The sequence below is a fragment of the Canis aureus genome, chromosome 6 (genome assembly GCF_053574225.1).
Source record: "Canis aureus isolate CA01 chromosome 6, VMU_Caureus_v.1.0, whole genome shotgun sequence".
NCBI classification, from domain to species: Eukaryota; Metazoa; Chordata; class Mammalia; order Carnivora; family Canidae; genus Canis; species Canis aureus.
The window spans coordinates 18,121,716-18,148,051 of NC_135616.1; the positions used below are offsets into that span (position 1 = coordinate 18,121,716).

General features: G+C 38.1%; 1 long non-coding RNA gene across 4 annotated transcripts; it reads right to left on the reverse strand.

Moving 5' to 3' along the window:
• Positions 1 to 517: 517 nt before the first annotated feature.
• LOC144315577 (uncharacterized) lies at positions 518 to 16,432 on the reverse strand. Of its 4 annotated transcripts, none has more exons than XR_013381299.1 (4): positions 16,285 to 16,432; positions 15,564 to 15,762; positions 12,577 to 12,653; positions 518 to 760 (listed from the first exon to the last, which is right to left on the reverse strand). It is a non-coding gene; the product is annotated as an uncharacterized LOC144315577 (long non-coding RNA). The 4 variants fall into 4 exon arrangements; XR_013381302.1 differs by having other exon boundaries at positions 15,503 to 15,762; XR_013381300.1 differs by lacking the exon at positions 16,285 to 16,432 and adding an exon at positions 15,921 to 16,253.
• Between the last annotated feature and the right edge of the window lie 9,904 nt (positions 16,433 to 26,336).

Genomic DNA, 26,336 nt, shown 5'->3' on the forward strand with positions numbered 1-26,336 from the left:
AAATGGCAGCAATGAAGTAGAGAAACTATATCTTTCACATACTCTTGGTGAGGATGTAAAATGGTACAGCCACTCTGGAAATAGTCTCATAGCTTCTTGTAAATTTAAATGTAAATTTTTCACATGATCCAGCAATTACACTCTTAGATATTTATTCTAAAGAAATTAAAACTTCTGTTTATAGGAAAAAACCTATACACGAATATTTATTTGTAATAGACAAAACGTGGAAATGAGTCAATTGTCCTTTAATGGGTGAATGGATAAACAAAGTGTTCTGCATCCATACAATAAAACTCTACTCCGCAATAAAAAGGAACAGACTATTGATATATGTAATCACCTAGATGTATCTCAAGGCACTTATGTTAAGTGAAAAAAGCCAATCTCCAAGGGTTACATATTGTATGATTGCATTTATATAGTTATCTCGAAGAAATAAAGTGATAGGATGGAGAAGAGATCAGTGGTTGAAATTGGAGGAAGAACAGGACTTTTAAGAAGTAACATGAAGGAGTTTCTTTGTGCTCAACAAGATAAATTTTCACAGAAATATACATTTTTAAGAGTTCATATAAAAACTTGTGAAATCTGAGGGCCCCTGGGTGGCTCAGTTGATAAAGCATCTGCCTTCGGCTCAGGTCATGACCCCAGGGTCCTGGGATGGAGCCCGACATGGGGCTCTCTGTTCAGCAGGGAGTCGTCTTCTCCCTCTCTTCCTCTCCCCGGCTCATGCTTTCCCTCTCTTCTCTCTCTCTCTCTGAAATAAATAAATAAATATCTTAAAAGAAAGAAAACAAAACCTTGTGAAATCTGAATAACTTAGGCTTATACTTGAATTAATAGTACTGTACCAATGACAGTTTCCTAGTGTTGACAATATACTATGCTTACATAAGATATTATCATTGGGGGTGTCTGGGTAAAGTATATACGGAACTCTCTATTTTTATAATTTCTTATGAATCTTTGAATCTTAAACTATTTCAAAGTAAAAAGTCAAACAGATACACACATATATGACAGTGTCCCTTCCTTATTGTAATGACTCCACTTTGCCAATAGAATTAAGCCCACACTACTCAGCATAATTTTCACACTCTTCAGAATGTTTTCCAAGCCTCCATTCTCATTCTATCTTCTACAGTTTCCCTTCTACTCCCCTCATACACCAAAATACCCTGTGTTTCTCACGCAGTCACATCATTGCAGATTGCTTTCCTTCTATTCCCCTGACAAACCCTTACCCACCTTGCACATACAGAAGGAGAATCCTCCTTCTCCTCTTCACTTTCTGGTGTCTTCCCTTTGAGAAGGAAAAGGCTCATGACATTCCACAGAAATGTTTGGGATGGCATTGCACCTTCCTCTTCATTCCTGACCTTCTCCTCCTCAAAGACAGAAGACATCTGCAGCAGCTCATCTGATGGAGAAAAGCCTGATGTCCACAAGGTGAACAGAGTGAGATAATATGGTATTTGTCTTTCTCTGACTGACTTATTTCACTTAGCATTATACTCTCTAGCTCCATCCATGTTGTTGCAAATGGCAAGATTTCATTCTTTTTATGGCTGAATAATATATAAACCATGTCTTCTTTATTCATTTATCAATCGAGGGACACTTGGGCTGCTTACATATCTTGGTTATTATAAGTAATGCTACTATAAACATAGGGGTGCATGTGTCCCTTTGAATAAGTAGTCTTGTATTCTTTGGGTAAATATCCAGCAGTACAAAAGCTGGATCATAAGGTAGTTCTATTTCTAGTTTTTTTTTTAAGATTTTATTTATTTATTCATGAGAGACACAGAGAAATAGAGAGAGACGCAGAAACACAGGCAGAGGGAGAAGTAGGCTCCATGCAGGGAGCCTGACATGGGACTTGATCCTGGGTCTCCAGGATCAGGCCCCGGGCTGAAGGCGGCACTAAACCACTGAGCCACTCGGGCTGCCCTATTTTTAGTTTTTTGAGGAATCTCCATAGCTTTCCATAATGGCTGCACCAGTTTGCATTCCCACCAAAAGGGCAAGAGGGCTCCTTTTTCTTCATATCCTCACCAATGGCACAATTTTTTGTGTGCAAAACCCCAACAGTCAGAACCTCAGAATGAAAGAGATGTGAATGATAGCATTTGATCTTCAAGCAAGACCTTAAAACTCTAGTCGAAACCCAACTCAACTGTTCTCTCCTTTTTGAAGCCTTCCCAACTTTGACAGGCACTCCATCACCCTGTCCTTCATGTCCCCAGTGCTCTTGGATTATAGCACATGATGTAATAATGCACCGGTGATGATATTCACTGAACTGTGAACTCAAGAGTGGTATCCCCTCGGTTTCTTTCAGCTTTGAATTTATAGCAAATAAAAGGGAGTATAGCATATAGATACCTAAAAAGGCACCCATCTAATTTTCAGAAGAGCAAACACAGGACATTAGGAAAGGGGCCCTGAAGCCAAGAATTATTTGCTGCAAAATGCCTCTGAGACAAGTCTGTATATGTAAGAAGAGAGGAGGAAAGATCTCTGAGCATATTCAAGATGGTAGGTATATCTTAAAGGAACAGAACCTGGTGTTAATCAAACATGAAGTCAGGAGGGGGAAAAATGGGGGAAAAAAAGGTTCTCTGATAGATAGCTGCTGAATACAGCCAGAGGCAGCTGAATTGGACCATAAAGCAGTAGCATTTGTCCCTGGAAAACTCCTTCAGTGAGCATGTAGAAGAGGGCATTCAGTCTCATTATCCAGCAGGGTCTCTTTTTTTCCTACCTAACTTCCCTCTTTCTCTGTGTCCAGCTATTCTGTTTCATTGTATTCTGGAATTTGGTCCTACCCACTACATATTTATGCACACAAAACTATAAAGCAGTAGATAAGGCATCACCAATGGTGCAGAGGGTGAATTCAAGTCCAGCTGCTCTGTTTCTACCAGCAGCAAGCAGACCTGTCTTCAGTAGGACAGCCAAAACGCATACATTTTCCAATATGCCACGAAGATTTCTTTGGAATCAAGCAGTTCGCTATGTTGAAATTGGGTATGTGGGGGTTTTTTTTTTTCTAGAAACATTCTAGCCAGCTAACATTGAATTTATGACTTTGCAGAATTCCCTGAGAATAGGTGAAGTGAAAAATCGTACCCATGTTGTCAACAAATTCCAAGAATAACGTTCCTGTCTATCCATCCATACAAGGAAGTTTACATGCCATAAACATATGGATGAAAACAGTAATTCACTAGCATCACAAGAAGGTGGTTTTTTTAAAGTGTGGGAAAAATACAGTAAATTTTCAAGCCTACTAAAAAAAGGTAGGATATAATCTTCCTGCCCCATAATTTCGCATCTTATTCCTCACTCATTGTAAAATATATTTGGAACATCTAACGTAAAGTGTGCCTGCTTTGGGATTGTATGCAAGCAAAAAACTGTTAGTCCCATAAGAAGAGAGTAAACTTTATCATATATTCATTTTAGTACAAGAGACATATTACATATGCATAAATTTTATTATTCTTGCATGCTGCATGGCTGTTTACTTTTCTCATCGTGGGTGCTCATTGTTATGCATGGCTTTGTACACAATTTTTTTTCAAAAAAAGCATTTTTTTTGAGAAGCAAGCTTTCACATAACTTTATCTTTTAGCTGAGTATGTATGTGATAAGAAATTGTAACTCGACAGACCACCCTGGTATAATCAGAGATTATCTCTTTTACCTGAGCCTTCTCACATAATATTCACCGCTGAAAGATCTTGTTCTAAAATTTTCAAAGAATTTCATGCTAATAATTTCTGTGCCTGCACATCTGAAGAATTGGACTTGTATCAGAATTGTTCTGGAGAATATAACTCAAAGATCGGCAAACATCTTAAAAATTAATCATGCTAACTTTATATTTTAAATAAATCCTTATATTGTTCCTAAACCAGAGCCATTAAAATGGTGGGCAGCCAATAAATATTATTTGTGGTTAATAACCATACACATATTCGCTGATCCCCACTGCGCTGAGCTCTGGAAGGTAGGTGTAGCAATTATTTTTTGACCCTGCTTTGGAGAAGAAACTGAAGAGGAGGAACTCTTACTGAAGTTATCACCCTAAGAGTTACGGGTAGATTCTGGAATGAGATGAGGGATGCATCATTCCCAAGACACACTGCACCCCAGTCTTCCCTGCTCCTCCGCTGGCTGGGGAAATAACAGCTATTTAACGATATTAAGTAAAATAATAATGATGCATTTTATTTACAAGGCACTTATCCTCCATTGGCATGCAAGGTGTCTGCCTGGAAGCACAGCAGTGAAACAATTAAACTTTATTGAGCTGTCTGATGTCATCCCCGTGTGGATGTTGGCATATTGTAAGACCTCGCTCAGGGTTTTTTTGTATAAGACTTGCATTTTCAGTATAACTACCCTTGATTCTTTGTGTATCTCTAATTTCTTTCCATAACATCAATAAAAGAGAATATTGAGGGGAGAAAGGTCTCTTCCAAACAGGGGGTCTGACTCTCGGCTGTGATTTGCTTGGCAATTGGAGATTTTGTGTACAGTCTCTTACAGCAAAAGGTGAGAAATGCAGAAGCAATGGCTTTTAGAAAAACACAGAGAGCAGCAGGAAGCCCTCTCTGCCCAATTACAAGGTGATCCCAGTTCATTTTTACGGTTTGTTTCTTCTTTTTTTTTTTTATCACATATGTTTCCAAACACAGTCTTGATGTCCTGTGGGGCTGCTTTTGTAAAAAGCCATAGCCTCTGATTTAAGGAGCTTCAAAAATAGCTCTCCGTTTCTTCAGTCTGAAAGAGAGCAGTCAAGTAACAGCACATTTATTCTCTTTGAAAAATAGAAAGATGTCAAAAGCAAAGTTCATGGCAAAATTAGGCTGATTTGTTTTGTGCTTCTGTGATTCTGGCTGTGGAAGTAAACAGGGGGAAAAAACACAGGGGTTTGTTTAATAAGCAAAAAACACTATTAAAATGAATTCTGTGCTTAAAAACTTACCCTTGAAGGAAGAATCATCAATTATACAAGCTTTGGGAAAGGGGAAAAAAAACAAAGCTTGATATCCACAGTCAGACATTTTCCCCTAGTCAGCATACAATTCAGGCATCATGTTCAGAAAAAGGACAACCTCATTACTTTGATACAAATGATCAGTGGTTCTCAGAGATTCTCTGTGTTGGTTGTGACAGATGCTAAGCAGTAATCCTGCCATTAAAACTTCCACAATAAAAGCAGCTTTGGCTGGTAGTAACAAAAGGATGGCTCCAATTTGGAAAACTTTCAGGGGATGCCCAGATGAGATTCTCCAACAAGTGCCACCCAGGAAGAGGCCATTGAAGTTCTAATTGAGACAGCAGCCATAGCACTGACTTCACTCTCCTTGCACAGCACAATTTGACACTCTGAAGTCCAGTGGTGACAATTCTGCTGCCCCAACCTTGCATATTTCTTAGAATGGAGTATCAACTAATTTACAGGGTCCTGCATCACCATCACCTTCTATTTTTCTGGATTTGTATACATAGGGTCTGGAGCAAGCGCTAGATCTAGTTGTCTTTTTTTTTTTTTTTAAGATTTTATTTTATTATTTATTTGAGAGAGAGTGAAAGTGAGAGAGATCACAGAAGGAGAGGGAGAGGGAAAAGCAGACTCACTACTGAGCCTAGAGCCGAATGTGGAGCTTGATCCCAGGACCCTAAGATCATGACCTGAGCCAAAGGCAGATACTTAACCAATTGAACCACTCAGATGCCCCTAGACCTAGTTTTAATCTCCAAGAAAGTAAATGTGTGATTTCTTCTTCCAGAGCTCACAACTGATAGAAAGTTTCTCAACATTGGAAGTGACAAGAGGCCAAAATCAATTCTGGGAATTGGCTGGGAAACATCAGTCCCATTTCCAAGTAAAATATACTTTTATATTGAACTGGACTATTGTATACTGAAATGCTGAGGTTTGGCATTTCTTGTTGTTTGTTGGTTGATTTGTTGTGGTCATTCTTAATGAGACCCAATGGGAAAAGGGGCATACACAAAGCATACTGAATTTTCTAGGTTAGGTCTTTGTTCTAACATGGTGGTACAGTCATGTGAACCAAACAGCCTATTTGACCTTCTTTCTATTCCTATTTTTTTCCATAAATATTATGTTGGCCAAGATATCTGGGGGTGTGTGTGTGGAATATGCATTCTGCACCAACACAATGATTTTCCAGGAACACAAATCATTCCTGGAAGTGCTGATTGTATCTTCACTTTTCTCAAGCGCACTAAGCTCCCACATAGCACAAAGCCCTATAACACATGCTATTCCTTTTTCCTGGAACATTCTTCTGTCCTCAGCATGGTTCAATTAGCTTCTTTTCTTCCAGTGGATCCCAGCCTAGTAATCACTCTTTGATTGCCTTCTCTAATGGTTCTTTATCATATGCTCACTAAGCATGTACATCTTCTTGCTACTGCTTATCACAGGTATAATGTTATATTTTTTCATAAGTCATCTTTTGACTAATGTCTTAAACAGTCTCTATGACTGGAATATAATAAATGCATGTATGCTCTACACATGACCAATTTTCAGTCAACTATACAGAGGAAAAACGAATCAATAAATCTACAGATGATTTAAAGACTACTTCTAACTAAGGGTTTCAAGCCTCTTCCCATTTTATCTTGCATCAATGTACAAGTTAAAGAATAGAACATACCTAACTTTTTTGCATTTTCTTTCTCTCCTTGTTCCCAATTTCTTGAGTCCACTCTTTTTTTAATATTTTATTTAAATTCACTTTTTTAATGAGACTGAAAAGGTCCCTAGCAGCAAAGAGTGGAGAGATAGGATCCTCAGACTTGGGCATCAGAAATGAATGCCAGTGGTTAGATCAAAGGTCAGCAGTGCAGTGTAATCAAAGATAACTCCCAAGATTTTAGACCATGGCTTTTTGAAAGCATAAAGTAAAAGGAAATTTAGTAATTTTTCCCTATCTCTGCCTTTCCTCTTTAGATAAGATAGGTAATCTAGAGCCTTTTCATTTATTTTCTTGACATATAGATAAATAGACAAGATGATAGAAAATATATAGTCTGAAGGATAGGTTGTCCCAAATTGTTGCATACTTTATGTTCTTTTGTCCAAGTATAGCTGATGTTGCATAAATTTTCAAATATTGTGGCCATGGCCTCTAATAGCTACTACTCTCTCTCTTTTAGCTTGACTGATCCATTTCATTTTACCATTGAATCCATCTTTAGACACACTGATGTCTGACATTCCCCCGGTCTACTCATCTGGGACCAACAAATTGCTTTCCTGAATATGCTTCTTGGTCCTACTGTTATGAGGCTGGAAACGGACAGAGAAACATTAGCCCACCAATGAGATGGGCAGGATCCCATAGACCACTCTGGTGGTCAATAAGGAACTTGTTCAGCTTCTCAAGGAGCTAAGATGATATTGGACCTGCTCTGAGATTGGAATTGCAAACCGCAAAGTACTGTAGAGGCTTACCAGAGCTCCAGGATGCAAAAGGTTTTCCATGAGAAGCAAACACATTCCATTTGTGGCTTTTGTGAGTTTTGCACTATCAAGAAATGTATTTTTAAAAAACCTTTTCTACAATGCTAGCAAAAGCCACAAATTCGATACCTTTGGTTTGCATGCAAAACGTGATGCCTGATTCAGGTTAGACTTTGTACTGCATTAGCTAATGTAATAGAACTTCTTCCAAGAAGTTTCCAGGTCAACCAGTTTAAACTTCACATTTCAAAGACACTTTGAGACCTCAGCCAAACATTCACAAAGTAATGAATGGCCATGTAATTGTCAAATTTCAACCTTAAAATATTTAAATGTTGTATTGCCCCATCTCAACACTCCTGATAAGCCCTCATGAAAATTATGGGCTAAAATCAACATTGATTCCATTAGTGCGATAGAGGCAAGTTCGTATTATAAAAACAGGAAATAATTCAGGTTAGAATCATCTACTCAGCTGTGACATGATAAAAAGGCATACGGTACAGAGGATCTCCAAGAGAAAAATGGATTCCTGCAAATGGTGAAGGACTTTAAATTGGAGGTGGGTAGGGGAGGTAAGTTGTAAATCTCATTTTTAAGGGAACCTCAAATAGGCCTCACCGGCTGTTCTATGGCCCATATTACTGAAATCTCCATGGTTGCTGATTCTCAGTATTGTTCTCCTACAGTCAGTTTTCCTGTCTAAAAATTAGATTCAGCTGGATTTCCCAAGGCTATTCTTGCCTCTCTTCTATGGAGTTTGATGCTGACATGGGCCAAATGACCGCAACATTCCACTCTGCACCATTTGGGGTGACTGCACTTATAGGGTAAGTAGAACCATTCCCATTATCTTGTATATAATCTGTGAAGTCTAAGTTGGATTATTTGGTATGAAAGGTTTAAGGTATTATCATTTTTAGTAGCACACCTTCATTGAGAAATGTGTAAGAAACATCTGAGAATTTATGGATCTTTCCCAATGACTTTGTTACTTGTGATTCTATGACTTAAAAAAAAAAATCTTCAAAAGAGTAATAGTAGAATTTTTCAAGTATCTCCTCTTTATCTCCCAACATATCATTAAGCTTTGGATTCACAGAAGCAAAATGGCCTTAGATGATGAAGATATAGATTATGGACTGAGGGCTACATAATTAAACATGTAAGATATCAAGGTAAAGTACCAGAATACATAAAGAGGATAATTTCTTTAGTCAGCAAATGGGCAATAACAGGAAAAGAATTTTTGTCTTGGGATAGTGAGCAGTTGTATAAACATATGATGCAAAGGCTTTTTCAAATAGACATAACATTGCCATATGTTCCATCTGAAAACTGCAGAGGGACTTGGGAAAATCAGAATGATTTAAGATCGCCTATACACATCTCTGCCACCATTTGGTTAGCTGAGCCCAAGCAGCTAAAAGTAAGGAGTGTAGTTAAATAGGGACACGTTGAGAGACCATAGTGTGCCCCAGAGATTTTTGTGTTAAGATAAAGAAAGCCATCAAGCATCACGGACAAACTGCTGCTTCCCTTAAGATATGGTAAAGTGTGTGCACTTCCTCTGGTTGCTCAATCTTACCAGAGCTCATGGAAGGATTTCCTCCAGATTCAGGTCAGAGACTGCTTAACATGGCAAGAGAGGTTTAAACGGTGGGGAACATATGGATTTGCCCTCTTCACTACTTAGCTATGAGAAAGAGACAATGCTGCTAGGGTGTCAAAAGACCAGTAAAGTAAATAGATCCCTCTACATAAAGGAAAGGCAGCCTACAAAGCAAGCACAATGGAAACAATGGCACCTCAATGCCGAGTACAGGCTGTGCCTGCACAATATCAAATCAACCAATCGAAAGGGTGAAAAATACAACACACATAAATGTTTTGTCTATATAACCTAGCCAGTGTGTTTGCTTTCTTTTTGTAACTGCAGTGAACAATTGTTTTGGTATCATGTAGGCACAGCCACCATGCAAATAATTGGCACCCAAAGATGAGTCATTGAATCAGTTGTATAGACCACCACTCTCCATTTCATTGACTAAGGGGGGAAAATGAGATTGATGTAGGAAGCACACCATATGACCAGCAGTGGCAGTCCGCTCCATAGAGCTGACTCCATTAATCTTAACAGGGTCCAATTAAATCCAGTAAGGTGAACCAGCAGTGATCCTTCTGAAAGTCGTTTTTCCTTCATCCAGAGGATCAGATTTATTAATTCGCAGATATTTTTATTGTCCAATCCCTTAATAAAGAGGATAGGTGGGAACTTTTCCTGGCCAGAATTAATCAGATTGCCCTTAAAATTTCAATTTAGCTGGTCATTACTTAAACATGCATTTCAATTTGCTTCTCTTACTGTCTATAGTCTTTTCACCAGAACGAAAACAAAGTTTGTATCATTTGAAACCACCCAACCATAAAAACATAAATAACTCTCGAGTGAATCAAAACCAAACGAAGCTGCTGAAATTTATGTCCCTGAAATATTCATTTGTATATGCATGCAAGTTCTTGTTTATTATTCATTCTGTATGGCATCTGATAGGCTCCCAATTCGAAGTCTCTCCTCAGTTATGGAAATCCTTAGAATGATTCCGTCCTGTGTGGACTCCCTCCTGCCCAGCTATCCCAGTTCTAGTTGTCCTGTGAGTCCTACTCAGCAAATGGTGAAACCTCTAAATCTTCACTTCATATCTCTGAAATTTCAAACTTCATTTCATTGGGCTACATTCACAGAGAAAACACCTCCTTTCACTTAAAATCATCGATTCATTCGTCAAGTGTACCTAGTATGCTATTCAACTCATTTAATGAATTTTTTATTTCAACAATCACCGTTTTCATTGTTAAAAAATTGTAATAGCCAGATCTTGTTTCTTAAGTACTTCTTATAGTTTAATAATCTCCTGTTCATATATCATGTTTGCAAAAATTTATTTATCCCTCTGATGATATCTTATATTCCTAAAATCATTTTTGGATTATTTATATTATTTCTCATCTTTCTGGAGTGATATTTCTATTTGTGATAGTAATCATCTCTCTTTCATTGTGTTGGCCATCAACAAACAGTAGGTAATTCTTTGTTACCCAATCTTAGTTTAGGTTTCCTCAAAACAGACTTGAGAAAGTGGTGTAAAAAATTTATTTTAAAGGAACCCCAAGAAACACAAGCAAAGGAGCAAAGTGAGATAGATAAACAGAAAAAGCCAATGGGAAGGAATATTTGGAGGTTGCTCTGTTCACCCAGGACCTTTGAGAAATGCAAAGAATCTTTCTAGAATGGTTTGCTAAAGGACTTCCATCCTTCATTAGTTGAAGGCTGCCCCTGGGACTGTCGACTCCCTCATACTTTTGAACTGTGTTTGCCCATTGGCCAAAAGGTTTTTCTTAGTTTGGGAGAAAGCCCTGGGCAGAAAGCAGAGAAGATATGCACTTAAGGTTGGATCTGCTCAATGTGCAGACATGCATGCAACGGTACAAGGCTGTATAAGGCTATTCATGGCTATTGTAGCTGAAAATAGAGGCAGCCAAAAGGATCTCAAGGCTATGGCAGCTGAAATTAGAAGCAGCTAAAAGGATCTCCTGCACTCTGTAGAAGAGTTTTCCAGAATGTATCCTGAGTTGTGATAATTCCTGACAGAGACTGACCTTTTTGCAGGAGTCACCTTTGAGCAGTGACATTAACCTAGCCTTTTATCATCAGCATCTGATTTGGCCTGGCAATGAGGGTAGCTCATCTACTGCCATCTTTTTAGGGTGCCTCTTTTTTTCTGGTTTACAGATAGTTCTCATTCTTATTTTTAGGAATAAATATTTTTTGAAATGTTTTCTATAATGTTCTCTAGGAGAGAAAGATTTCCACCTGTGCTCAGTCATCTGCCTAATGTGTAAATTAGACTCTTCTGTTATCTGTCTTAAAGCATCACTTGCAAGATCACCAAGATTCCCCTATTTTCCAGTAATTTTGGATTTAGAGATTACACCCACATTCACAACATCTATTTTTATCTGTTTCACCAATGTTGACCTCCTCTCTGCTATCATCTCACTCAAATTCAAAATGATAATTATTGGAGGTGAAGCCCTGATCCTCTGAAAAAAACTCCAGAAGGACTGTTTCGGTCAGTCTGATTGAAATATTCCAAAACCAGTGCCCTAGAAAAGTTCATCACTAAATGTTCATCATTATATTCATTAAATATTTGATGTCATTACTCTCTTTCCATTACATAATTTTGCTTTGAATTATCATGTTGCATTAGTTTTCGAGAGCTGCCATAACAAAGTACCACAGACTAGGTGGCTTAAACAACAGAAATTTATTTTCTTGCAATTCTGGAGACTGGAAGTCTGAGGTCAGGATGGTGGCAGGATTAGTTTTTCCTGAGGATTCCCTCTTTGGTTTGCACCTTCTTGCTATATCCTTTCATGGTCTTACCTCTATATCTATATGTGTCAAATCTCCTCTTTGTATAAGGACTCTAGTAACATTGGATTAGGGCTCACTCTAATTACCACATTTTAACTTAATCACTTCTTTAAAAATCCTATCTCAAAATACAATCACATTCTGAAGTTGTAAGAGGTAGATTTCATCCGAGGAATGGCAGGGGTTGAGGAGGGGACACAATTAGCCCAAAACACATGTCCATTAGGAATTCTTCAGATTCCCTTCAATATTGTTCAAATGGCATGAAACTCTATTTCACTTCCCATGCACTTTAAATAGAAGAAGTTACCATTGCTACAGATTTTTAAATCATAGGTTTTTTTCTCCAATTTTTACTAGAAAAGTATTTCTGCCAATAATCTCTTTGTGCAGAAAGAACACAAAGCCATGTGATAAACCAACAAGACAAAATATTTAGGTCAAATCTAAATACAGCAAAACCTCCTTAATATGAGATAAGATTCTAAAACTTATGTGAGAAGATAAACTAAGTTATAGAATCTTTTAAATTTATTTTTAAACTTCTATGTAGATATTAAAAAAACAATCAAACAGTTCAAAGCAATCTTGAATGTAAAGAAAGTCTTCCTCTCACCTTAATCCTAGTGCCCAGCCGTCCTTCCCAGAGGCAACGACTATTATCTGTTTCTTAATTATCACTCCAGAGATATTCTATGGGAATGCAAACATGTATATTAATGGATATTTTTTGCTTTGTACAGTTGAGGTATACTTTACATATATTTTGCATTGTGGCTTTTCCACTTAACAGTCTTCACAATTACTCCATATCACAAGTGCTTATTTATTTTCAAATGCCAAATAGTTTTTTGGTATATATGGGCTTACAAGTACAAAAAATTTTTTAGCCTTACCTACTGATGGCCATTTAGCTTGTTCCAGCCTTTTGCTGCAATCAATAAGGTTGTAATGAATAGCTTTCTTTATACAACTTTGCACAGAAGTGTGAGTACACTTGAAGGATAAATTTCCACCCACAGAACTACGGGTTCAAATGTTACATGTTTTTTTTAACTTTGAAAGACATTGAGAAATTTCCCTTCATAGGGTTTGCATCAATCTGGAATCTTACAGACAATGCATATGAATATTTGCTTCCTCACATCATGTTAATATAGATTATTATCAAATTTCCAAAATTACTTATCATTTAGTAGGTAAAATAGTGGGATATCATTATTTTTCTAATTTGTATTTCCCTAATTATGGGTGAGATTGAGAATCTTTTCCTGCACTTAAGAACATTTGGATTTGTTTTTTTGAAAAGGCATTGCTCACAGTCTTTTTCCATTTATCAACTGTTTATCTTTTGTTAATTACAGAATAAACTTTAAATAACCATGGGAGGCTACTCAATTATTTATTATTTCTAGGAACAGTATCAGATGAACAATGTGGATTTCTAAATCTGCTTAGGTCTCCTAAGTCTGCCTTGATAAATGAATAATAGGGAATAATAGAGGCATCATTAGATAATGAATCTCAGTTCTACCACGGTCTAAAACATTTTAATAACCTGAATAGGTGAAGAGTTATACCATGTTCATTGATAGAATGATTTAACAGTAAAAGTGTCAGTACTCTCCAATTAATCTTGACATGCAATGTAATTCCAATAAAAATTCCCAGCAGAAATTTTTTTTAGGAACTCTACAAAATTATTTTAAAATGCTTGTAGAATAAAAAAAGTATCCAAATACCCAGGTCAATTTTGAGGAAAAGAAGGATCAATGAAAAAGGGAGCTTGCTCTATCATAAAAAGCTTTCATAAAAAATTAGTAAAAGAAAATTGATCAATGGAACATAAAAGTTCTCATGGAAAAAAGGGAAATTATATATTATTTAGAAAAAATATAGGGAAAACTCATACACTCTAGATAGAAAAATAGTCTTGAATTTCTACATATGCCCTATTCAAAATGGATGCCAAATAGAACAAAGATTTAAAGAAGAAAGGTAAAATTATAAAGTAATAGAAGAAAATGTACAGAACAAGCTTGAAACTTAGGGATAGGGAAGGACCTCTTAAAGTAGTTGCTCAAAGCATAAAACATTGAGATGTCTATAAAATAAAGAGCATCATAAACAAAGTTAATGAATAGTTGACAGGGAGAAGATATTTATAATCTCTAACACTAAGATTGGATTACTATTTAGGATACACTATGAACTCCTGGAAATTAATAAGAAAAGGATAGGAAACAGTAGAAAAATCAGCAAGGAACATTATCATGTGATTCACAGAAGGAAAAATCTAATTCAGGTTGTTGCAGGTCAGGTTTCTTGGAAGGCAGACTAAGTGATGAAAATTATAATGGAATAAGTTTATAAGGAAGTTCTGTCAGGATAAATACCTGTGGAGGAAAAAAGGAAGGATTGGGCAGAGACAGAAGTGGGCCTGGAATGCAACCTCAACAAATGACTCAGCCCATCTATCTTAGTCTGCTAGAGCTATCATAACAAATTACCACAAACTGGATGGCTTAAACAATGAAATTTCTTTTCTCATTGTTCTATATCTATGAGTCCCAGATAAAGGTCAGCAAGGTTGGTTTCTGGTGAGAACCCTCTTTTAGGCTTGTAGACAACTGCCTTCTTTTTGACTTCACATCACCTGGTCTTTGCTCTGAGATATGTGTGGAGAAAGAGTTATCTCTCTACTCCTCTGCTTATAAGGCCAGGAGTCCTCTAGGATTAGGACTCCACCCTTATGGCTTCATTTAACCCTAATTTCCTCCTAAAATCCCTATCTCTAAATATAGTCACACTAAAGATAGGGGCTTCAACACAGGAATTTGGAAGGTGGAGGGCTAGGGCACAATTTAGTCCATAGGGCCACTTGATGAGAACTCCAGAGCTGGTATAGTGAGACAGATGCTATTGTCCAAAAATGCCTGCAATCTCCTATAACACATGTTCTCATGAGGTGACCATGATACTCCTCCCATGGTAAAGAAGGGTCTACATCCTGTCTCCTTGAACACTGATAAGCTTCTCAACTATATCAGTCAATAGAAAACAATGAATACATGGCTTCCAAAGCTAGGTCATGAAAGGAAATGTAGCTTCTAGATTGTTTGTTTTAATACTCATTCTTGAAGTATTTAGCTGCCATATAAGCAATCTGACTAGCTGGCGACCACCATGTTATGAGAAAGCTCCAACTAACCCATATGAAGAAAAAAACTGGTAAGGCCTGAGATTATACAAAAAGAGGGAGAGAGATGCTTAGCTAAACTCCAGCTGTTTTAGCCCTCTGGTTTTTCGGGGTTTTGTTTTGTTTGGTTTAGCTCTAGTCACTATCTGATGGAAATCATGTGAGAGATCCTAAGACTTCTGATCCCCTCCCAAATTCCTGAGCCACAGAAACCCTGCAGTGTGATTTGATATGATATCTATCTATTTGATAAATAACTAGAATAGATGGTGCTTCAGAATTGTCTTGAATTGGGACAAATAGACTAGAATTTATATTATATACATTATATTCCTACTTTTACCACTCATTGAATGAGGACTGTTCTTTGGGCAAGGTAACTCTCTTCAGCCAAGGGCAATTACCCAAAAAAGTGCTGATTGCTGAAGGCTGTTGACCAGCAGAACTCTCAGGAACTTGGGGAAATAAGTCCTTCAGTCTTGAAGCAGGAACCAGATGGCATATTACAGCATCTTCTATGGTCCATCCCTTGTACCACTTAGATCCATTTCTTTTTATAAGCTCTGCATGCAGCAACTCCAGCATTCTGGTGGGCCTATTTTCCTGCAAGAAACATAAAAAAGGAAGATTAGTGCGATGACCCACAGCTCTACAGCTGCAACTTGTCTTAAAGCACCAAATGATTCTCATTTTTTCCCTTCTTTACTCTCTATTCTAGATTCCTTTCACTGTCAGAGCCTCTCCTAGTTTAGGTGACTTACCTGATGGGGAGACCCAGTCCCTCATTATTGATGGGTCTAAACAGTCTAAACTCCTGCTCAATTCTTTCTGTTGCAGCTATAAGTATTCATTTACATCATAATGGGGCAAAGTACCATAGACATACCTTCTGAATCCTAAAAACCTTCTTCCCTCCCTGGATTCTATACTAGATGCCCTACTTCCTGCTGAATCAGAGCCCTTTGGTCTGATGTGAGGTTATGTGGGATCCATGTAGAAAGATTAAACACTGTAAATCCTGACATAGTGGTGCTGGCATGGACTACAAGAGAAAAAGATTATGTGCCTATTCTAGTGAAATGAATTGATATCCTTTTCAGGGTGGAGACGTTCAAGATACTCAACTTGACATCAAGTCATGCCTCAAGAGACAGGTCCAAATTGGGGGGTTCCAGTGTTGGTTTTTGTTGCTGGCAACTTAAACTTTCAGCAGTGACAGTAGCCAGATCAGCCTTAATGAGTAAGAGCCCAGACTATTGAGCCCATACATAGCTTCCATCCCTGTCACCATGGCTATTTCATTCGTGTGCCCATTGTGCCATCACTGTGATAGCCAATAACAGAGGCTAGTTCATATCCCTGGCCAAGTTATTGGGTCAACTTGATTGTTTGGTGCTTCCTCCATTTAGATGCTCTCTAGTGGGTGTTAGCATATTATAAGATTTTCACATTTCATGCTCATTCCCATATGTCAACTCACATGCCTCTACCCCAGATTGTGTTCCCAGTCCCCCAAGCATTCTCTTTCGGAGCAGGTCCCTGACAAACTGCCCAAGTCATTTGCCAATGCACATAGATCTATATATACTCGAACTTTGGGCCATTTCTCTTCCTAGGTAAAGAAGAAATACTAGATACATCACCTCAAATTAAGCCCATTAGGAAGATTTCCCCCCACAATTACATTTTAAAGCCATCCCTGATTGGGCTGTATTGGCCAATCTATTGCCACTTAACACAAATGTAGTACCTCAAAATAACATATTTTTCTCTCACATATCTAAAATTTGAGCAGAACTTGAGGGGACCAAGTGAAACAGCTGAAATCTAGGGAACACAATCATGTGAAGTCTTTTAACTCACATTTCTGCAAGTTGATGTTGGGTATTGGCTGGGACCTCAGCTGCTAAAGCCACTGTAAGACCTATGCATCCTTTTTAATAAGGATATTTCACTTCCTCAAAGCCTAGTATCCAGGTTCATGAGCGAACCTCTCAAAAAGAAAACTCCAGGAAGAAAATATAGAACCTTTTATGCCTAGCCTTGGAAATCACTCAGCATCACTTCCACCTTACTCTATTGGTTAGAACAGAGTTACTAAGGCCAGCCTATATTCAAGATGAGGAGAATTGGACTCTGTCTTTTGATAGGGTCAAAATATAGAGTCATAAAATGTTAAAGAATTTTCAGACATATTTTTAAACCACCACAGTTTACAAATATACTAAGCCAATCCATCTGTGAACCAAGCTTAGCTTTTTTCTTCCATTGTCAGCTGTTCATGAGAGACCTCTCATTCGTCCATGAATGTGATCTAAGAGAGAGGTACTAGTATAACAGTGCAGATGACATGACAGTCTCGAGCACCTGCTTGTGCAACTTACTTTGCCTTCTGGTTCTACTTGGGCTGGATCCCAGATGTATCATTTCCATCTTACAATGGATAGCTGCTAGGCTTGTCCAACTTTATGGCTTGGTAGGTCTGACAAAAACCTATCTCATAATAGGAAGTTCTGGCCATATGGTCACTTGATTATACATTGTCAGGTGTTCCATCTCTACCAGGGCCCAGCAGCTGGCTAGGAGCTAATTTTTGAGTGGCACATAATTACTCACTATAGATGGCATGCCCTTGCTCCAGAACTCCAGGGCCTGCCATAAAATCCACTGAGTGTCTTTTCCCACATCAGGCACATCTAAAATTACAGGATAAGCCAAATTGTATATCCCAATTGGCAGGACTGCTAGCCTAGCATCCTGGACCTGCTACAGAGCTTTATTCTGTTCTGGGCCTCATACAACGCTGATAGTCTTTCATGTGGAAGACATTACCATCAAACCCAAAAAGAGACCACTGTACTTCTTTCTTTGTGATGAGAAGTATGAGACACAATAATTATCGCTGTTTTTGTTACTTTGGAATAGAAAATCCTGGTATGTGCCAGACCAATGCATTTCTGAAATTTCACTATGATGATTAGCCCCTGTATCTTCACAGCGTTCATCTCATATTCTCTTAAGCACATGTCTTAATGTGGTTTCCAATATACTTACTGTTTCTTGCTACATCTAGTCAAGTTAGCATAATGTCATTGATGTAATAGAAAAGTATGTTCTGCAGGATGTTCAGACAGAGCAGGTCTCTTCAGACTATATTATGACAAAGAGATGGCTATTAACATTTGTCTTTATAAACTGTAAATGGATACTACTTTTATTACAACAATCATGTCTGACTTGCTTCTGGTGGTTAAATGCAACTGTGTCTGTGTCTCTATCCAGGGTGTCTCATGCCTCTATTACTTTGAGATGCTATCATCCTTATTACTCTCAGTAAACCCAGTTCTAGGTATCTGTTTTTCCAATTAAATAGAGAGAATGCTATCAACCAAGAAATTTCAGGGTCTCATTCTTTCCCAATTTTTACCCTGGTATTGGCACCAGTAAACCTGTCTAGATTGAGGTTTAAAATATCTCTGGAGGTTCCCCTACTTTTATGTTTGAGTCTTGGGTCTGAACATTGGCTTTTCCTGCTTTCCAGCAGCCAAAAAGGCCTTCTTTTACATACTTAGCCTTTAATTGTTGATTAACTAATCTCGACTATTCACTACCTTTTTCTAAAGCACCAGTTTTCCCTGGCAATAGCCATCTAACTTAATTGTTCATATGATTATCATTTTCCCCTATATTTTTAAAATGCTGGCTGCGTTGCAACCACTAGTACATTTCTTTTCATTGGCCTACCCATTTTAGTTGATGAGTGATGAAAACTTCAACAGTATTACTGCTACCTTTTGCAGGATCAATCTAGCCCTAATCCCCTACCACCAGTGGGGGGTACTTACTGCCAGCAGACCAGAGGTTAATCTAGCCCTAGAATCCTCTCTTAGTGTGTGCTTTCTCAAACCACCCCACTTTTGGCATGACTGTTGCAGATTGTGTTCCCAAGAAAGCAGATTCTGAAATGAATATTAGCATGAAGAAAATTTATTAGATAATGTTCTCAAGATCAACACATATGAAGGAAGGAAGGAGGCAGGATTGCAGAGAGGGAGAAAATGGGCTGCAATGCATTCTTAGCAAAATTTCACCCAATCTCATAGAGAACCTTTTAGGTAGGCTGATCCTTCTCAGTTGTCCCATGTTAGGATGGGCTAGGCCTGACTTCTAAATAAACCAGGTATTGGAAAGGGCACATGAACCTGGACAAGGCAGCTCTCTTTTCCCAAGGGTAATTTCTGGAGAGGGCTGACAGCTGACTGCCATCAGGTAAAAGCATTCCCAGCTGGAGGAATTAAGTCCATTCCTGAAGGAGGATCTGGGCAACACATCACATTACCCACTGCTTAAGGATAGAAAAAGATATACAGATTCATAATCACGTAAATATAAATTTAAACAATTAGCTACCTCTTATGGCCATCAGATTATCAGAGATGTGGGAAAACAGGAGCCTTTATATACTACATAGAGAATGTAAATGAGAATGAGAGATGAGGATATAAATAAGTACAAATATTCTGCACATAACTTGTCATTATTTAACAAAATTAAATAAACATATACCTTATGACTCAACAATCCCATAAAACATCCAACACTGGTCTATAAAGTTACATGAACAGGAATAATCATCACTGTGCTATTTGTGGTAATGGAAACTAGGAGTAAACTAGGTCAACATCACTAGAAAAATACATAAGCAAAATAGGGTGGTTTTAACATGTAAGAGTGAGTGTCTACAGCAAAGAGGGGCAGGGGAATGGGAACTATGTAAAGAAATAAAGCTGAAAAATAAGTAAAATAAAGAGAGGTCATGAATGAACCAATGATTAACTCAACCCTTGGCACCTAAGGTCCATGTAATGAGCACATTAATGTAAATATATTAAACAATTTGGTGCAAATTTTCTTTTAGGTACATTTGAAGTTCAAAACCTAATAGGAAGGAAGTTAAGTTGGTTTGAAGAGTACTCCTAGAAAAATTCCCTCCGGTTCAAAAGATACCTTACAAAGTTTATGCTTAGAATGACACAGTTTCCTACCTACTTAGACACTTGCAGATACATCTAGTTCCTAGAATATAGTAAGTACTCTATAAATGTTGAGAGAATGAATAGTGAGTAAATACATAAATGAATCAATAAAGTAAGCAAGCCTATATTTGCACAAATAAATGAAGAAGAGGATGACAATGAGTGCAAGACTTAACCACATTCTGAAAAAAAACCCAAAACAACCAACCCTGGAGCCCAAATATTTCAAAAGAACACAGAAGAGATAAATTGGGAATCTAGAGGAGGAAAACTTCTATGTGGTCATCCCAGCTTCACTGTTCATGAGATGGCACAGACTGGACACCAAAGCCGATTACAAAAGGTTATTATTTGCCTGTTCAACTTGCCTGTTCAACAGATTCTAATAGAGTCCTTCTTTCCCTCTAATAATTTTCTAGAAGGAGCAAAGGAATGTGAGCACCCCACTCTTCTTACCACCCATCCCAACAAGAAAAAGAGGAAGGCCTCCTTGCTACTTCATGACACACTTTGTCATGAGAATACAGGCTCCACTAGATTCTTTTCTAGTCTGTGCATCATCTTGAGGACAGTTACACCAAATCCCTCCCTTCCAATCTTTATGCCAACACACACCACTTATAGTGTCACCCTCCCCATTAATGAGCCCCACCCTTGACAGCTCTTAAAGATTGTCAACTGGAAAGAGCATATTAAAATCAACCAGCCAGCCTAACAAGAAATCAGCGGAAACTGAAAATAGAAATTGCTGTTCCCTTTTCAAGGACCAAGCCCAACAGGGATTCTCCTGAAAATTCCCAAGGGCTGCCCAGGGCAGTTTTTGGCCCCTCTTCTGATCTGATCTCTCTGCCCCTCCTAAGATACTGGCTGGTCTCTAAGACAATTCATAATAGAAAAATATTAGAACATCTTTTTACATTAATTTACCTCTTTTTTTAAGTCTATATTTGTGGTTACTTTATATTTTACAGGCTATATAATCACCGTGGTAAAGATGTATAACTTACAAAGCAATAAATAAACATATACCAGCAGAGCATGCTTAAATAATTTACTGATGGGGCAAGATTCTGAAGGCCTGCAACCCGTGTCCTTCGTCTCCAAGGTCTGGACAGAGTCCTGTCCTGTTCCTCCACCCAGTTGGCCAGGGACCATCAGACTTGTTCCTGCCAGCTCCATTCTTCAGCTTTTTTATTGTTTGTCTTTGTCTTGGTTCTAGACCAAATTCCTGTAAAGTCCTTCCTTTGCCTGGCACATGGCTGTTATTAAAGCTTTTATCTCTTTCCCAGACTGAAAGGCCTTTGGTTTTCAATATTCTTTCTGTGCCTTCAATGGATCTGCCAGGTCTCCCTCAGGGCTTGGCCTCTGATCTCCAGCTGTGGCCAGGCAGACAGGGGAGGAAGGCTTTGGGGAAGCACAGATCTGCCCTTACTTTCCTGTGCTCCCAGTAGCATCCCCCTTCACTCCCCATTCCCCATCTTATGGGTCCACTGAATGCTCCCAACATGCTGCCAGGAAACATACTATAATTACTTCTTGAAAGGAATGTCCCTTCCTCTATTCTAGAAGCTCTCTCCTTTCTGGATTTTATAGATGTGAACATCTTTATTATGATGTATCGTAGACCAGACACCACCTTGCCTTCTGCTAGGTTGCATAAATAGAATCTAAGTAGGATATTGATGCACATACACAATAAGGGAGACTCTATTTCTAATAATTAAGAAGGAAAGGGAAAGAAAATCTAAATAACCTAAAGATCAATAAAAATCAAAACCAAGTATTAAAGATTGAATCAAAGTACTAAAAAATAAGTGCTGGTATGAGCAAGAAACTTGAGAGTCCGAACATGGTGCCTATCCCATAATAGGTTTTCGATAAATATTGATTATTCCTGATTGAACATTATTCATTCAAGGCAGAAAAAGTCTTTTCCTTTAATATTGCTTTTGACTGTGTTTTCATTAAAAAAAAAGATCCATAAATGTGTCTCCTATGATTTTCTTATAATTAGACATGGAGTACATAACAAAATCAGATTTGTGTGAATTGAACACCACCCCACCTGAGCAGGGAAAGTTGAATTTTGGAAAGATCTAGAAGCACTCTGTCTGGGGCTTAGAAAGGTATTTCATTTATTTTCCAAACTGGGACACTCTTGAGAGTAAAAGGAGATACCATTAATAAATACAGTGAGACAACAGACATCAAGAGAATGTCCCAGACAAATCAGACATCACATGGTTATCATATGACCCACCAAACTGAAGATGACATTGATTTGAATCCAAACATATACAGTGATTGATTTCTCATTACATTATTCATTATCACCCAATGAATTACATAACTCAGTACTTCCGGGTTAGTTAAGACCAAAAGGAAAGGAAAATCCTAAACTTGAATAAATTAAATCTGCCACAATGATTTGTTGACTTGTAATCAGAATTGCAGTCTAATAAATTTCTTTTTCTCTGAGTCAGTCGCATATTTCATTACCTGATTCTTTTTTTTTTTTAAAGATTTTATTTATTTATTCATGAGAGACACAGAGAGAAAGAGAGGCAGACACACAGGCAGAAGGAGAAGCAGGCTCCCTGCAGGGAGCCCTATGTGGGACTGGATCCTGGAACTCTAGGATCCTGGAACTCCAGGATCAGCCCCAGGGCTGAAGGCAGACGCCAAACCGCAGAGCCACCCGGGCTGCCCTCATTACCTGATTCTACTACTAAATGTTACAATTAATATTAGTTCTTACTTTCTTACTGTCTAAGAAGCTTTAGAAATGAGTGGCCATTCACTACTTTGTAAACCAATGAATTTCTTCTATTTTCTGACACCAAATTCCAGCCTCTGCCCCACACTGGTCTCTCCCCTTCTCCACCTCTGGGTCCCATTATAGACAATTTTTCCTCCATCTCTTTCTTCTGTTCTCACATTATATGCCCTCTGGGAAGTCTAAGTGGCTTTCCCAGCCATCTAGTTATAAATGACACTTAAATCTTCACCTCCTGTCCAGATCTCATTTTTGTCCTGAGCTCCTAACCTATGTAACTGACTGCTACTGGACTTCTCTACTTAAATGTTTCCCAAGAACCCCCAAGAATTGAATAAAGTTCAAGATGTTCAAATCTGTGTTCAACATTTCAACATTTCAACATCTCAACAATGCCCCCAATCCTCCTCCTTTGGTGTTCCCTGTCTCCAAAAACAGCACCACCATGAAGCTAAAACCCATGTTTCTTCCTCAAGCCCATGCTCTTTTACTATATCCATTATCGGTTTGCCAAGTCCTATCAATTCTATCTCTCAAATGTCCTTTTTTCTCAGTCTTCACCGTGACCAGTCTTGGCTAAACTAGCACCATCTCCCAACCTCTTAACCAATCATTCATTCCCCCTCCAGACTTGCCTCCTCTAATGCCTTTCTACTTTACAGTAAAAGTGATTTCTAATAGCACAAATCTATTCCGTTTGCTTTTCTGCTTCAAACTGCTCTCTGGCTCTTAAATGTAGTTTGAGCAATATCATTTGAATGTCCCCCCACTATCTAGCCCGCCCACCTCTCCACACTCCTCCCCCCCCCCCTTCCCTTTTGTGCTCTATCCTGGCAATCCCTAACATCATCAGACTCGCACTTGCTTCTGACACATCCTATTGCCGCTGCTGGGACATTTCCTGCTTCATCTAACTTACTCCTACTCATCCTACTGCTACTGACTCAAATATTTCCTCAAGGAGCCAGTGTCTAATTCCAAAACTGTATTAGGTTTCTTCCTATGTGTTCCTATAATACACTTTCTTTGTATTAGTTGAAACTCATGAAACTGCCTGTTTTAAGTCAGTAACAGTCAAATAAAAGAAAATTCATATAGTTGAAGCTAATACTTGCATCTGCTAAACTGTAAATTCCCTGAGGGTAGCAACCTGGCCTATTTCATACACTGTTTCACACAGTTCCTAGCCCATGGTAAATAGCAGATATTTGTTGAGTGAATAAATGAATGAACGAACAAATAAATTAACTACGATTTCTAGAAATGGGTCATCATTTTAATTGATCTAACTTGAAGTTACAACTATTTTCTTTTGAACAATTATGTTTTCTGTTGCACAAGTGTTTGTCCACTCAGATTAAATACTGAAAAAATATATTCTGAGTTTTCAGCAAAATGCAATTAGGTGAACTGATAAGTAGCATCTTGGTCTGTAGAGCAAGCACAAACCTGGACTAATTTTATTTAGGTTACTACTTTTGATGACAGTGATGGAAGGCAAAGAATCCAGGGAAAACTAGACTCAAAAACTCTATATATTCTAAAATTATTTAGCTTCTATGAGAAGTCCTATCATGATGCCTTTGAAAAGGTGACTCCCAAAGTTTTAATTTGAAAAGGACTTTAAGAATGGGATACTTTGAATAAGTATCATCCAAAAGGCCTATCACTTTGAATATTGCATAGCCTCTCAAAAGATGAATATGGGCATGCTAGCACTCTGCTAATTCCCATTAACTATGGCAATCCTTAGCGAATTGCTGCTTTAATGAGGACGTCATTGCGTATACAGTGTCTGCAAACAGAGGAGTGTACCTTTGCTTCAGTTCTTCTGACAAGTGTAGTTTTGCCTTAATTATTTATGACCATACACCACAGCATAGGAGTGCTCACGAATATTTTGTATGAGTAATGAAGTTTTAATAATAAGAGCCTTCATTCCATCCTTCTGCTGCTAAAGCTTACAGGGGAGCAGGGTGAGAATTTAAGGTTTTTGTGGATTAGTGAACTGGGAATTAGCAGGATTCCCTAGGATAGAGTTCTAAATAATACAATGAAAATAAATATCTACAAGTACAATTCTTATTTTTTCAAGCTCTTTAACAGCCCTCAGAAGACCCTGGATGAACCACAAGGAAAATGATAAGAAATGAAGCAGCTAATGATAACAATAATTACGATAATAATACTGCTTATATAACTCTTTATGGCTATGTCTACACAAACATGTGAGATGGATGTTGAGACGATTTCTAAATAATTCAGAGCAAATAGCTTACAAGTGTGTGCAGAGGGCAGCTGGGAAGATGAGAGTTCATTTGATCAGAATCCTCCAGTCTATATTGGTCAGATTAGCTGAACAATTTCTCATATTTCTCTTGAAAACTTCCAACTCTGTTTTAAGCTCGGTTCTGCCTATAATTTATTTTTGATGATGGCCAAGTCTTTTAATCTCTCCTAGAATAAATTTCTTTATGTTCAGCAGAGGGAGATCCAGTTGAGACTGTTTGTGGCATCTTTCCCAGCCCTCGTGTTTTTGGTTTTACAACATTTGCAATCATAGACCCATTGTCTCTTACACTTTCACGAATAACGTATTGAGCAGCTATGTGTATAGCAGATCCTATAATAAGGACCAAAGAGAAGTTCATCCATAAAGTTGCTTAAAGACAATATTAAGCTGTTTACCACAAAGCCCCTTTTCATTCTCCAATCTTCTGCACCTATGTGTCACACACAACCACTCCTGTTTTGTCATTTGTTTTCATCAGGACCATGGGGAAATATGGAGGGCTTGACAAAGTGTTTTCAGAAGCATAGGGTATATGTGATGTCCTCCTCCTTTCTTCCTCAATCCTCAGAGCATTCTCGACGTTGGCCAATAGCATGAATCTTTCTCTGTGTTTCTCACCTAGCACCGCCGAAAGGCAGCCTCCTGTACTCACTCAACTAAATAAAGAACATCTGATAGCAAAGGAGCTCCTGTGACTCAACAACTAGAAAAGAAAAGAAACTGCCATCCAAGGCTAAGGACATTCCAGAATGAAAGATGTACCAAACACCCCACAGGGCAAAAAAAGAGTGTACAATGGCTATATTAAGTAATTTCTAGGAACTAATAAGAGTAGCCAGTTTGAGTTGCCCCCCCCAAAAAAAAGAACAAATAACAATTCATTGTAGACAATAAAATGAGTGGAAAATACAGAGCAGGAAAAAGACATTGTAAATTATTGGATCTGCCAGATTGAGTTTTTTAGTTATACCACAGCCTTAGCCAATGGCACTACAAAAAAGGAGAAAAGCTGACATGTGAAAAATTCACTGCCTTGAGGACATGGGTTTAGTCCACACACTACCCTGAGTAT